Source organism: Vombatus ursinus, unplaced genomic scaffold, assembly GCF_900497805.2.
Source record: "Vombatus ursinus unplaced genomic scaffold, bare-nosed wombat genome assembly UNPS02015175.1, whole genome shotgun sequence".
NCBI lineage: Eukaryota > Metazoa > Chordata > Mammalia > Diprotodontia > Vombatidae > Vombatus > Vombatus ursinus.
This window is the reverse complement of record NW_020954953.1, coordinates 22,048,934-22,062,003: the sequence shown is the minus strand read 5'-3', so window position 1 is coordinate 22,062,003 and position 13,070 is coordinate 22,048,934. Positions and strand designations below refer to the sequence as shown.

The window sequence follows — 13,070 nt, the reverse complement described above, 5'->3', positions numbered from 1 at the left end:
TCTTCTTCTTCTTCTTCTTCTTCTTCTTCTTCTTCTTCTTCTTCTTCCCTCCCTCTCTCTCTCAAAAATATGGAAGGCTTCACAAATTTTCATGTCATCCTTGCTCAGAAGCTGTGCAAATCTTCTCTGTATCTTTCTGATTTTAGTATATGTGTAGCCAAAACAAGTACCAGACAGGTTCTAGAAGGGAGTCTGACAGTTCTTTTAAGAACTTCTTAAGGAGACTCAAAGGCACTATTTATTAATGCTTTTTTGGTAAACTGATACAGAGATGGTTTTTTTTTAAATGCCCCTATTTTTCTCATTATAAATTTCCTTATAGCAAGTATAAGTCTTAGTGAGAAGATTATTGGATTTTCTGTGTGTTCAGAATTGGCATGTAATCCTAAAAAAATTGTCTGGCAAACAAATGTAAATCTGCATATTGCCTGCTACATGTACCTTCAGGACTATACACTTTAAATTTATCTAATCCTTTAGGCAGGAAGGTACTTTTACATGCACTATGTCACCTGATCCTTAAAATTGTCCTTCAAGTTTTGGAGGGCAAGTATCTTTATTCCCATTTTATGAATGAGGAACCTGAGACTCTAGGATAAGTGTTCTTAACCTGGGGTTTGTGAATGGTTTTTAAAAAAAATATTTTGGCATACTGTATTTCAATATAATTGGTTTCCTTAGTAATCATATGTATTTCTTTTATGCATTTAAGATAATTATTTTGAGAAGGGGTTCATAGGTTCACCAGACTATTAAAGGGGTCTGTGACACAAAAAAGATAAAGATTAACCCTTGTCTAAGAAATTAAATGATAGTTTTTAAGCAGAGGAGCTGGTTTTTGGACCTAAATCTTCTGAGCTCTCTTCCAATGCCCTTTCCACTACTCCATGCTGCCACTCAATATAGGTAGAATAACATCATGGCGATAGCAAATGAAAATCTCTTTAAGCCAAAGATTACCTCCATGGACCAGTCAGAACCTTCTGAAAATGAAAAGATTTGTAATTTCAGACTGGAGTAGAACTTTTGGTTATTACACGATTTTAGTAATTTCTTCCTCAAGATGAGGAGGACTGGGAGTGAGGTTGAAATGGGGTCTAAGTGAAATTTTAATGAAATAACTGTAAGTGAATCATCATAAATCAAATTTGTACTATGGCATTCAGTCCTTAAGAAAGAGTTCTTGCAAAAATACAAAAAAAAATCTTTGGGGTTTCAATCAAGTTGAAAGCATATGAAAAACAGTTCAAGATGTCTAATAAGCCAATTTTGTAAAGGACTGAAGGGGTATTCTTGCAAAAAAAGACATGCATGTAAGGATGACAGCTTTCTTTTCAGGATTTGCACACACAAATTTAAGTTGTCAACTATTTGCACTGATAATTAGTCGTTACATAGCACTTTAAAATTTGCAAAGCTCTTTACTTATATTACCTTATTTGGGCATCACAACAACCCTCTAAGCAAAGTCCAGTAAGTATTATTACCCTCTTTTACAGATGAGAGGGCAGCTAGGTGGTGTAGTAGATAGAACACTGGGCTTGGAATCAGGAAGACTCATCTTCATGAGTTCAAATCCAGCCTCAGACATTTACTAGCTGTGTGACAAGTCACTGAATCTGTTTGCCTCAGTTTCCTCATCTGTAAAATGAGCTGGAGAAGGAAATGGCAAACTACTGCAGCATCTTTGCCAAGAAAACCCCAAAATGTTGTTATGAGGAGTCAAATACAACTGAATAACAAAATTACAAATGAGGAGGTTGAGGTGTAGCATGATTAAGGGTCTTGCCAAAAGTTACACAGCTAGTGTCAGAAGTGGGATTAGAACCCAGGAATTCCTGATACCAAGTCCATCTATCCACTGTACCATATTACCTCTCATGTATAGACCTAGATGTAGGTATAGGAATAGACATATATCTTCATGTCAATTCAACAAATATTTGTTAGCCAACTATTTCATTCAGAGTACAGGGTTACATTCTGAGAGGTTTGAAGGTTGAAATAAAATACTGCCCTCTGTCTTCATGAAACTTACCATCTAGTTGGCGTCTGTTACCTGTCAGTACAGGTACAACCTCCTTTGAGAATCCTCCTTTGGAAGAGAGTGTAACCCATGTGATTCTTCTAGTCCTATGGGGTTCTAATGCCTTTAATATTGATGCACTTCAGTTTTTCCAGGGGTGTTTCATCTCAGTAAGGTAGGTGGCACAGTGGATAGAATGCTGGACCTGAAGTTAGGAAGACTCATCTTCCAGAATTCAAATCTGGCCTCAGATCCTTACTAGCTGTGTGACCCTAGGCAAGTCACTTACCCTGTTTGCCTCAGTTTCCTCATCTGTAAAATGAGCTAGAGAAGGAAATGGCAAACAACTCCAGTATCTTTGCCAAGAAAACCCCAAATGGGGTCAAGAAGAGTTGGACACAACTGAAAAATGACTGAACTGAAATTCAACTCACTTGTTATTGGAAAAAGATCTTACATCAAGGGAATGATTAACAGTTCAATTATTCTTAGTGCTTTCTGCTCCCTCTTCTGCCATCCTACTACCATCAATGTGGATTTAGAAAGGAGCCATGATTGAGAAACATTTTGTATTTTTATCTGCTTTGGGGGCAATAATAAAAATAATAACAATAATGATGATGATGATAACTAGAATTTACACAGCACCTTAAAGATTGTAAAGCACTTTACAAAAACTTCATATTATCCTTACAACAACCTTGGAAGGTAGGTACCATTATTATCCTCATATTACATATGAGGAAACTGAGGCAGAGAGAGGTTAAGTGAATTTGCCTAGGGTCACACAGCTAGTAAGAGTCTAAGGCTGGATTTGAATTCAGGTCTTTCTGACTCCAGATCTGGTGCTACACCAAGAAGCTACCACCATGGCCAAAGAATTCATTACCTAGTGACCATCCTTCTCCATACTTAAATAGAATAGTCCTCAGGTCATAAATCAGGCTGCTATGTCTGGAACCATAATTTAAGCCTTTTTGAAATTCCTAGAAGGTGCCAGTTTTTGTTATTCACTGACATAGCTTTTGATAACCCAGCATCATCTCTAGACTGTGAAGAAGCATCAGAGTAGGACTTACATGGATAAAATTTAGACTTTAAAACAAATTCTAAAAAATGCCATGCAAATAATAATTGTTTTTAAAATCTTAGCACAATTAAAAAGTTGGTAATCTGTTCCAATCCCCCTCATCCTGACTTTTGTCTTGCCACTGGACTTCAATGACTCTGGAAGAGAGGGTGAGGTTGACAACTTGGTGCAACTCTGCCTCATTGAAATCCAATTCACACGCAAGTCAAGCCATCATCCCGTGATGTCATTGTTCCTCTTTGAAAACGAAGGACAAAAAACAACAATATACTTATGCTTTATATATATATATATATATATAATATATATATACTTATACTTTATACTAAATATGCTTTATATATGTTATTTCATTGATTTTCCCCAAAACAAAATAAGGTATGTATTACAAGGATTATAATCTCCATATTATGGTTAAAGAAATTGAAGCTTTGAGATATTCTGTGATTTGTCCGTGGTCACACAATTCAGGTTTCTCCTGACTCATAAGCCCATTTCTTTTTTCTGTTTCTTCCCACCAAATGTTTTTGTTTTATATTCATAAATACTTTTATATAAATCACTAAAAGTACCAAATATGGAAAAGAAACTTCTTTTCCCTTCATTGGGACTCCTTTGAATATAAATGTCTTTTTAAATCGTATCTATGGAGGCAAGAGTGACAGATATCCTGAATTTGAATCTTATTACTAGCATAAAACAAATTTCAAATTCCAAAAAGAGAAGGAAGATCCAAATTCCATATTTAAAGATAAAGCTCTGAACTCAAACCAAGAAAATCTTTGCAGTAAGTTTAAAACATGTCTGACCATCATTTGTTTCCCATTAACTGTAGCATTCCCAGTGGATAAACAGAGCTTCCCATTCAGTATGAGAAAACAGAAAGCAGCCAGAGTCACCAAATAAACATTTCCTCTCCAAAAGGACCACTTAGAAATGCTATAAATGGGATTCAGAGGAACTTGTTGCAGATGGGCTTTGCATGGACATTAAAAAAAAAAAGAAACAATGGCAAACAGAAAAGGAAAAATCCAATCCTGGGATAACAAGGTAATATTTCCCAACCTTCCTCCAAAAAGAAGGCAAACATTTCAAAATCGTTTTAGTGAAATGAACTAGAGTCACATAGACTCTATAGTATGTTCTAAGGAAGGAAGGAAAGAAAAAAAGAGAAAGAAAGGAAGGAAGAAAGGAAGGAAGGAAAGAAGAAAGAAAGAAAGAAGAAAAGGAAAAGAAGAAGCATTTTAAAGTTTTAATATGTGCCTGGAAGTGTGCTAAGTGCCAAGATACAAATATAGGCAAGCAAGATAATCACCAACAAGAAGTTCATATTTTAATAGGGCAAGACAAGATATTTAGTGGCACAAGATATAGAAGTAGGGTGCTTGTAAATGTCCAAGAAGTTTTGTGGTGGGACCAGGACCAGGAAAGGTCAGTTAAAAGCTCTCCAGTCAGAAATCAGGGTCCAAGTTGTAAGAGGTGGTGGACAAAGAAGAGTCCAGAGTATGAGTGGCATGGTTTAGATATGGCTGGGAAATATCATAGTAGACTCAGGGCCTGGGAAATCCCCTACGCCTAACAGTCTGAGTACAGGTTGGGGAGGGTGAGGCATACTAGAAACAGTGAAGGAAGTGGGGTTTCAAGACAGATACCATGCCTGGGCTAGATGTCTAAGATGAAAGCTCACTATCAGAGCCTAGGGTCTGAGTTTTCAATACTTAAAAAAGAGAAATGAAAGCAGTTATCCGCTAAAAAGATAACCAACCTAGCATAGCAATAAGCTTTTACTGTTCTTTCCAATGTTTCCTTGACCACAAAATTGGAACTAACAAAGATCTACTCTCCTTATTCTGCCCAGAACTCTGTATCAGCTCATACAACTCTTCCTAGGTTTCTCTGAATCCATCATTTTTGTCTTCCTTATGGTTCAATAATAATCCATTACTTTCATATACCGTAAATTGTTTAGCCATACCCCACTTGATGGGTTGGGTACCCATTTTGTTTTTTGTTCTTTGCTACAATAAAAGGCACTAAAGCACTGTTATCAATACATTTGTTCATATGAATTGTTTTTCTTTGTATTCAATCTCTTTAGGGTATATACCTAGTAGTGATATGACTGGGTCAAAGAGTATACACACATGGTGATGGAGTGGTGATATAATGAGCAATGCTGCCTAACCATTCCTATTTGCCACATATCCTTTCCCCACTGCTAACTAGATGCTTATTCTCTGTGATGGGAAGTACCATCAAATAATCTGTAGTTCTGTCCACTTTCTTTCTTTCATTCTTTTTGTCTGCCTTCCTTCCTTCCTTCCTTCCTTCCTTCCTTCCTTCCTTCCTTCCTTTCTTTCTTTCTTTCATTCTTTCTTTCTTTCTTTCTTTCTTTCTTTCTTTCTTTCTTTCATTCATTTCTGAGCCCCCAGCCAGAAACAGTAATTTGACAAAACATTTCAATATTGGATCTATCTCTCTCTTCTCTGGAGATGCTTCCCTCTCAATTGTCTCCTCCCAACTGCATTCCCAATATTACTATACAGACTAAAAATGCCTCTGATTAATACTATTTATAAATTTAGAATAAACATTTCAAACAAAGACAGGCTTTCCCAAGGCTTTCTCAAGCCAACAGAGAAAGGCTACAGGTTTCCACGACAGAACCTCATGGGAAGAAGAAGGTACAGAATCATCATCTTGGGGTCTGTAGTGGTGGGGAATGGGTTTAGCAACAAAACAACATAGTATCAGCCCCCCACCCCTACCCCACCTCAGCCTCTTCTTAAACACACACCTGCATTGCCCTTTAAAGTTATTGGGAGCCATGAAAACTGATTGTTGTGAAAAAAAAATCCTTTGTGAACCATAAAGTGCTACAAAATTATGAGTTATTGTTACTAATTAGTGGGAAGATCAGCTGATGTGGCAGGAAGATAATGAGCCTTTGGAATCAAATCTGCCTCTACTTCTGGGCCTGTGTAGAATGTGCTGCCTAAAAGACAGATCACTTGCGGTTGTTTGGTTTGACCAAATGTTCACAGTTAGTGAAATTCCATAATTGTTCTATCACCAAGTGTGTAAACATAGGTTTAGAAAGATTCTAAATCATGTCTTGAATCTGTTACTGTGTATAGTAGCATCTATCCAGAATTGTGTTTGACTTCCCCCATGTGCTATTTTATCAAGGAAAACCCGAGAATATCAGGTGGGGTTTGAGAGTGGAAGGACCCCTTCTCATAACTAAGGGCACAGGTGTGTTCCTGACCCATTATGGGTAAACTCCTATGTGAGACCCAAAGTCTTGGGAACCACATACAAGGGAAATGGAGACATGTTAGTCTGGAGCCCAATTTTTAACTATAATCACTCAGTCATGACAAAGACTCTGAAGGCCCTATAGTCTTGAGAGAGGGTTACTTCCTTTGGAAAGGGAATCGTGCATGTCATCTATCTGCAACTGTAGGCAGAACAGTGTGCTATATTTTACAGATGGAGAGATAAACTGTATAGGGGGATCTAATGAAGCAGTGAACCATGAGAGTCTCCATAGGAGGCATGTATTGAGAGGCCACCCTGGATGGCTAGAGGTGAGCACTCTACTCAGAACATGTTTATAAATGGCTGATGCTACACAGGTCTCTGGGGAAGGATTGACTGTTCACTCCCCTATTTGGGAAGGATTGTTCATTTATTGTTCCCTGAATGTTATCTGTCTGGGTTCCAATATAGATTGTGTTTGTGAAATGAGTAACTTGGCACATGGAAAAAGTGGTAGATTTAGAGAGAGAAGACCTGGGTTTTAGTCCTAACTTGGCAACTTATTAACCTATACAATACTTTTTAGACAAATTACTAAATACCTGGGTCTGTTTCCTCACTTATAAAATGAGAGGGCTAGGCTAGATGACCTTTAGGGTATCTGTGGCTCTAAATCTATGGTACTTTTCATTCTCAAGCTTTGTGAGCCACCCGCTTGCAAGGTAAGTTGGTGATAACACACTGGACAGTAACAAATAGGAAGTACCCAGATTATCTGGGTCAGACAATGAACCAAAAAATGTGAGAAATTCCCTTAAGTTATACTTGTGCCCTTACGGTAAAAAGTAGAACAGAGAAGTGAAATGACCCCTTCATAGGTATAGAGCCAAAAGAGATCTCACCAATCATTAAGTCCAGCCCCCACATTTTACAAATAAGAGAGGTAAAGTGACCCAAGGTAACACAGTCAGTAAATGGCAGAGCTGGATTTCATACCCAGGTCCTTTGAAGCCCCATTTCTATTGCCCAAAGCATGTCTGTTTCTGACATCAAACCAATTGATAGTACCGAGGACTTTGGTCATAAAGACTTTCTTTCCTGGGTTTTCATTAGTTATGGCTATTGAGGAGGCAGGAGCTGTGGCACCTGCAGAGACAGCTGCCAGGCCATGTCTCCACAGGGATTGGTCCGCGAATGATGGAGATCAGACCAGGCCGGAGGCAGGGCCAGTGCCTAGGGTACACTGTTCTTTCTAGAGCTCTTGGGCATGGTGTCCTGTGTCATTTTCTGAGAAGTCTAAAGAGAAGCTGTGGTCATGGTGGTGGTTTAGTCCTGATGGTTCTTTCTGCCTGCTGTCTACATCTCCCTCTAGGCGATTTGTTGTCAAACTCAAGATCTTGTTATTCTATGCATGCTTGTGTGCTTGGGGATTTGTACTGAGAGCAGATGATTTTCCTTCTCATTTCTTACCAGCCAATTAGGCATGGAAGGAGTTAGAAGAGAGGGGCTAAGAGTGAGAGAAGTGGAGACAAACAGTAAAATGAGTAGCATCTCTTGACTGTTACTTCACCTACAGTCGCCATTGTGATCATAGCAATTCTTACATCTGGGTCTCTATAGAACATGGTACTGTGAGGACCGCCTCCTTCTGGTTTTTTTGTTCTGGCCAAACATTCAAAGTTTGTGCAATTCTGTAATTGTTCTGCTACTGTGTATGTAAAAATAGTCATTCACCTATAGACAGGGGTTTACAGCTAATTTGGAAAAGTATTCCTTTAAAAATACATCATTGTTTTTTATGGTATTTCTGATCACTTATATTGGTCAAAGTTCTCTCCTCCCCCAACTAAATATCTGTGGATAATATGCAAAGACAATTTAATTTCTCAAGAGGTAAATAGTAATTTTTCTTTAAGATACTCTATCCTTAGAGTTTTCTGACACATTGCTTCTTAGGAAGAACAAAAGAATCACAAAATAATTAAATCTAAAATTTTCAGAAATGGCCAAATTGGCTTTTTCGACCTCCCCAAGAGGTCTTTCCTTACTCCTTCAAGTAGAAACTCCCTTGATCAGTGCAAGAAGTGGTTCTCCAGCCCATGAAGAAGACTTTACATTTATTTTGTACTTAATCTTCTATAAACATGTTGTTTCTCTACAATAGAATGTAACCTCCTGAATGGGAAAAATTTTCATTTTTGCCTTTATTTTCCTAGCATAGTAGGCAGGCATATTTTTGGGTGGAGTGCTATGTCTATAATTTTATTGATGTGGGAAATTCTTCCAACCACTAATAACTAATATTTATGTAATTATATATAAATTATATCATTTGATTTCATTATCACAACAACTTTATAAAGTAGGTACTATTATTATCATTTTCCAGAGGAGGAAACTGAGGCTAAGAGGATGAAGCCAAGTGTTTCTGAATTAAAGGAAGGCTCTAACCAAAAAGCCATGCTGCCTCCCTTGTTTCAGTTTCTAGCACTAGGCTTCATACCTAGTAGTGACTTAATAAATGTTTCTGTTCATTCAATTAAATTGAATTCTCTAAATTTAATAATAGCTGCCATTTCTATAACCTTAGAGAGTATGTGCTATTATCTCCATTTTATAGATAAGGAAACTGAGACAGAGAGAGGTTAGGTGACTTGCCCAAAGACACATAGCTCATGTGTGAGGCCAGATTTGAACTCAGGTCTTCCTGACTGCAGATCCAACACTCTACCCTAACAGAGAGAGAGAATGTATGGTGTGATGGAAAGAGTGCTAGGACTGAAGTCAGTGAGCCTGGGTTTAAATCCTGATGGCTACTTACTACCTGTTATGACATAGGATATGGGACTTCAGTTTTCTCTTTTTAAAAATGTGCATGTTTGAATAGACAGCCTCTAAAGTCCCTTGTCCCTCCAGCTCTTTATGGAACATATTTTTGATTCAATATATTCTACCTATAGCATATAGGAAGGCCAAGAAGAGACTGAAGTGCTCTTCTCTGTCAAAAAGCATTCCCTAGCGAGTCTAAATAAACCGCCTTACGTTCAAAAAAGAGCACATCTTTGCCCACTCTTCATCTGTTGCATGTTAAATTCTTTCTGAAGACCTTGGAGAAAATTGGAATGATTTCTCACTGATGTGGTCATGTAGAATTCTTTCCTCATGAGTTGCACATGATGTCTGATGTTCCTTGGTCTCAGATTCCCCTTTGCAAAGTGTGGCATTTATATTGTTCTCTGACTTGCTGCTAGTTTTTGCAAGTCTGATGATCCTACCTATTCCCCAACCAATATTCCTCTTTATGAGAGGCAGTGTGGTATTGTGGATAGAGAGCTGGCCTCAGTATCAGGGCAAGTTGGGCCTTTGACACATACTAGTTATCATGACTGTGGGCAAATCACTCAACCTCTCCATGCCCCAAGCAACTCTCTAAGACTTTAAATTGTAAAGGACTTCCAGATTTGCATTGATAGAGAGGATTCCTATTCGGGTAGCCCCCTACACTGATGAAGTCCTATGTCTAGACCAGAAAACAAACAAATAAACAAAAACCTCCACATCTTTTTATGCTTAAGGTACCAGCATTCTTACTATGCATTTGCTTCAAATTAAGTTGGACCTCTGGAAATTTACTCTCTACCTCTTGAGAAATTAAGATACCCTTGTGTATTACTCATAGATATTTAGTTGGTGGGGGGAGGACAACACTGATCACTAATAGTGATCAGAAATGCTGTAAGATGCCAAGATGTGATTCTAGAACAAGGTTGGGAAAGTCAAATGGCTAAGGCATTACTGAGACATGTATTTAATGATATCTAACCAGGTACACGGTCACCATAGCTGGCATTCTCTGTCTGTTTAGCAAACACCTTCTTTCCAACCAAAAATGTTTTGAATGTTCTTTTTCTCAAGTTTTTTTTTTGTATGTATTTAGGAATTCTTGGGAGATCTCAGAAAAGAAACGTTAAGATGTTCCAAGGAAGTATCTTGTCTTCTTGGAATTTATGGCAGGATGGGAAAGAAGAAACACTAGATACCTCCCAACAACAACAACAAAAAAATGTCCTGACATATCATGCTCTATCCTATAGCCACAAGAAGGCATTTAGATTCATAGTTAAGACCACTTGTAAAGTTATTTTTTTAAATCTTTACTAAAACTAAACTTAATCTCCAAACAATTTTGAGCAGTAATGAAATTTGGCATCCTTGTTCCCAGCTGCAAGTTTGATTTGGCTTGGGATTATATGGTCCCCCTTCAATTTAACCACCACAAAATTGGAATTAACCTTCATGAATACATTATAACATGTGTGTGCGAATGCAATAAGAGCAAGCCCAGAGCCTAGGGGCACAGGGTAGAGTGCTAAACTTAGAGTCAGGGAGACCTGGATTTGATTCCTGCGTTAAATACTTACTAACCACATCATCCTGGGCAAATCACTTACTCAGCCTCAGTTTTCTCATCTGTAAAATGGAGGATAATGATAATAATGATAATGATAATACCTACCTCCCAGAGTTGTTGTGAGGATTAAATGAGTTAACATATGTAAAATCACTTAACCTCTTTAAGTCTTACTTTTCTTATATTAAAATGGGGATAATAAAACTTTGTAAACCTTAAAGTCCCACATAAATGTTAGCTATTATTCCAGGTGCTACCCCACTGCCATAAGTCAACAGTTCTTGGGAAGGGCCATGTTGCTTCAGTTCTTTCCACCCTCTAACCAAGGTCTGATTCTTGGATCTCCCAAATCACCACCCATATTCTTTAGATTTTTATGAAAATTTGCCTCCCCAGTGCTTTTGAGAATCTCCCTTCTCTTTCTGATCCATGCACTGTCAATCAACAGGTTCTGAAAGGCAACTGTTCTGCTAATTAGTATTCCCATTTTTGGTCTAGAATAGAGAAGAAGAAATAACAGCCAGCATATATGGAGGATGTTTTCTAGTTCTATGAATAGAAATCTAGAAATGAAAGGAAGGCATCTATTTTTTTCTTTGAAAAAATATATTGGTATGAATGAATGAATCCAGTCTTTTATTTTTTGACATTTGAAATAACATTGATCACAAACCTCCTTTAATCTGAGGGGAAGTAAAATCCATTTGCTTCCTCAGCGTGAAAAAGGTTTGATTGCTCTATGACAGCCCAAGAGTATAAAAAACAGAGGAAAAAAATAATACCTTATACTGGGTAGACCCAAATAGTGAAGATATCACAGTAAGATACACTGGAAATTTTAGCTATTGTACCGTATGAATTGAAAGGTTTTACAGAGATTTAAAATTGAGATTTAAAACAAAATGTGCCTTCACTTTTAGTTGGTGTTCCTTGGATACTGCCACAGTTTAACTAAGAATTATTAGCTAAACTGAGAATTGTTGTCTTAGTCTTGACATGCTACATGCCTAGAAGTCAGTTTATTTCTCGGTAAATGTATTTCTCTTCTTCAATTGTAAAATGGATACATTCTATAGGGAGTGATTTGAACCATCTAAAACCTGTAGCATGTTATAGGAATGCTGAATGTTTCCATTTACTGTAACTTGTTCAGCCATTCCCCAGTTGATGGGCATCCCCCTCAATTTCTAGTTATTTGTCACCATATAGAGAGCTGCTATAAATATTTTAGAACATATATGTTCTTTTCCTTTTTCCCTAATCATATTGGGAAACAGACCTAGTATTGGTATTGCTGGATCAAAGGGTATAGGCAGTTTAATAACTAGTTGGGCATAATTCCAGATTGCTCTCCAAAATGGTTGGATCAGTTCATAGTTCCACCAATAAATTAACATTAATATCCCAACTATTTTATATTTCCCCCCATGTCTAAGATCACTAAGCCCATTTTAACCTGATTTGTCTCCTGATCATTTATCTTCTTACTCTGAGGGTCATGACTGTGACATATTGTTAATGCAAGAAAATGGCAAAAAAGGGTTAGATTGCAAATACATCTGGGTAAGAGCTAGAACTGTCTCTTTAGCCAAAAAATAAATGAAAGATATTAACTTTCCTAAATACTGTAGCATGCTGTGATAACACCATGCTTACAAGAGACTTAGCCAAAAAGAGGTTCCCTAGTATCTCAAAACTCACCCCAACAAAGACTAAGATTATCACAAGGCGGTGATAGTCAGAAAGGGACTTCAGCAGATATATAATAATTTGACAGTATTCCTCTTCTTACCATTCCCTGAGCCCAGACATGTTAATCTAAGGGATTCATAGTTTATGGGTAAAACAACTCAGTATAGGTCAGACTTGGGAGACAGAGCGGAGAGAGGTGGTGGGAGGAGAAAAGGAAAGAGGCACAGAGGAGGGAATAAGAGATTGCAGTGACTTCTCATTAATTCTATCCAAACAGAAAGTAAACCTTAGAATATGAGAGTTAGAATGACTTCTAGTGGCAATATAGTCCAACCTGTGCATGAATCTCCTCTGTAGTATATCTAACATGTGGTCATATGACCTATTCTGTACATGTTGAGTTCCAATGAGGGTAGAGATCATGTTTTTGCCTTTCTTCACATCCCTAGTGCTTAGAGGGGTGTATGAGCTATTCAAAGAGGACTAGTGCTTCTGGCATGAAGGCTTGCCAAGGGCTGCTCATCAACCTCTTGTGTCCATTTTGCATTCAACTCTCACTTGTGGCCCCAAGAAGCTGTAGCATGGACAGT

The 13,070-nt window shown here is 37.7% G+C and overlaps 1 non-coding gene across 1 annotated transcript; it reads right to left on the bottom strand.

The window, feature by feature from the left end:
• Positions 1 to 63: 63 nt before the first annotated feature.
• Positions 64 to 166, bottom strand: LOC114031556. The gene has a single exon (XR_003567757.1). It is a non-coding gene; the product is annotated as a U6 spliceosomal RNA (small nuclear RNA).
• Between the last annotated feature and the right edge of the window lie 12,904 nt (positions 167 to 13,070).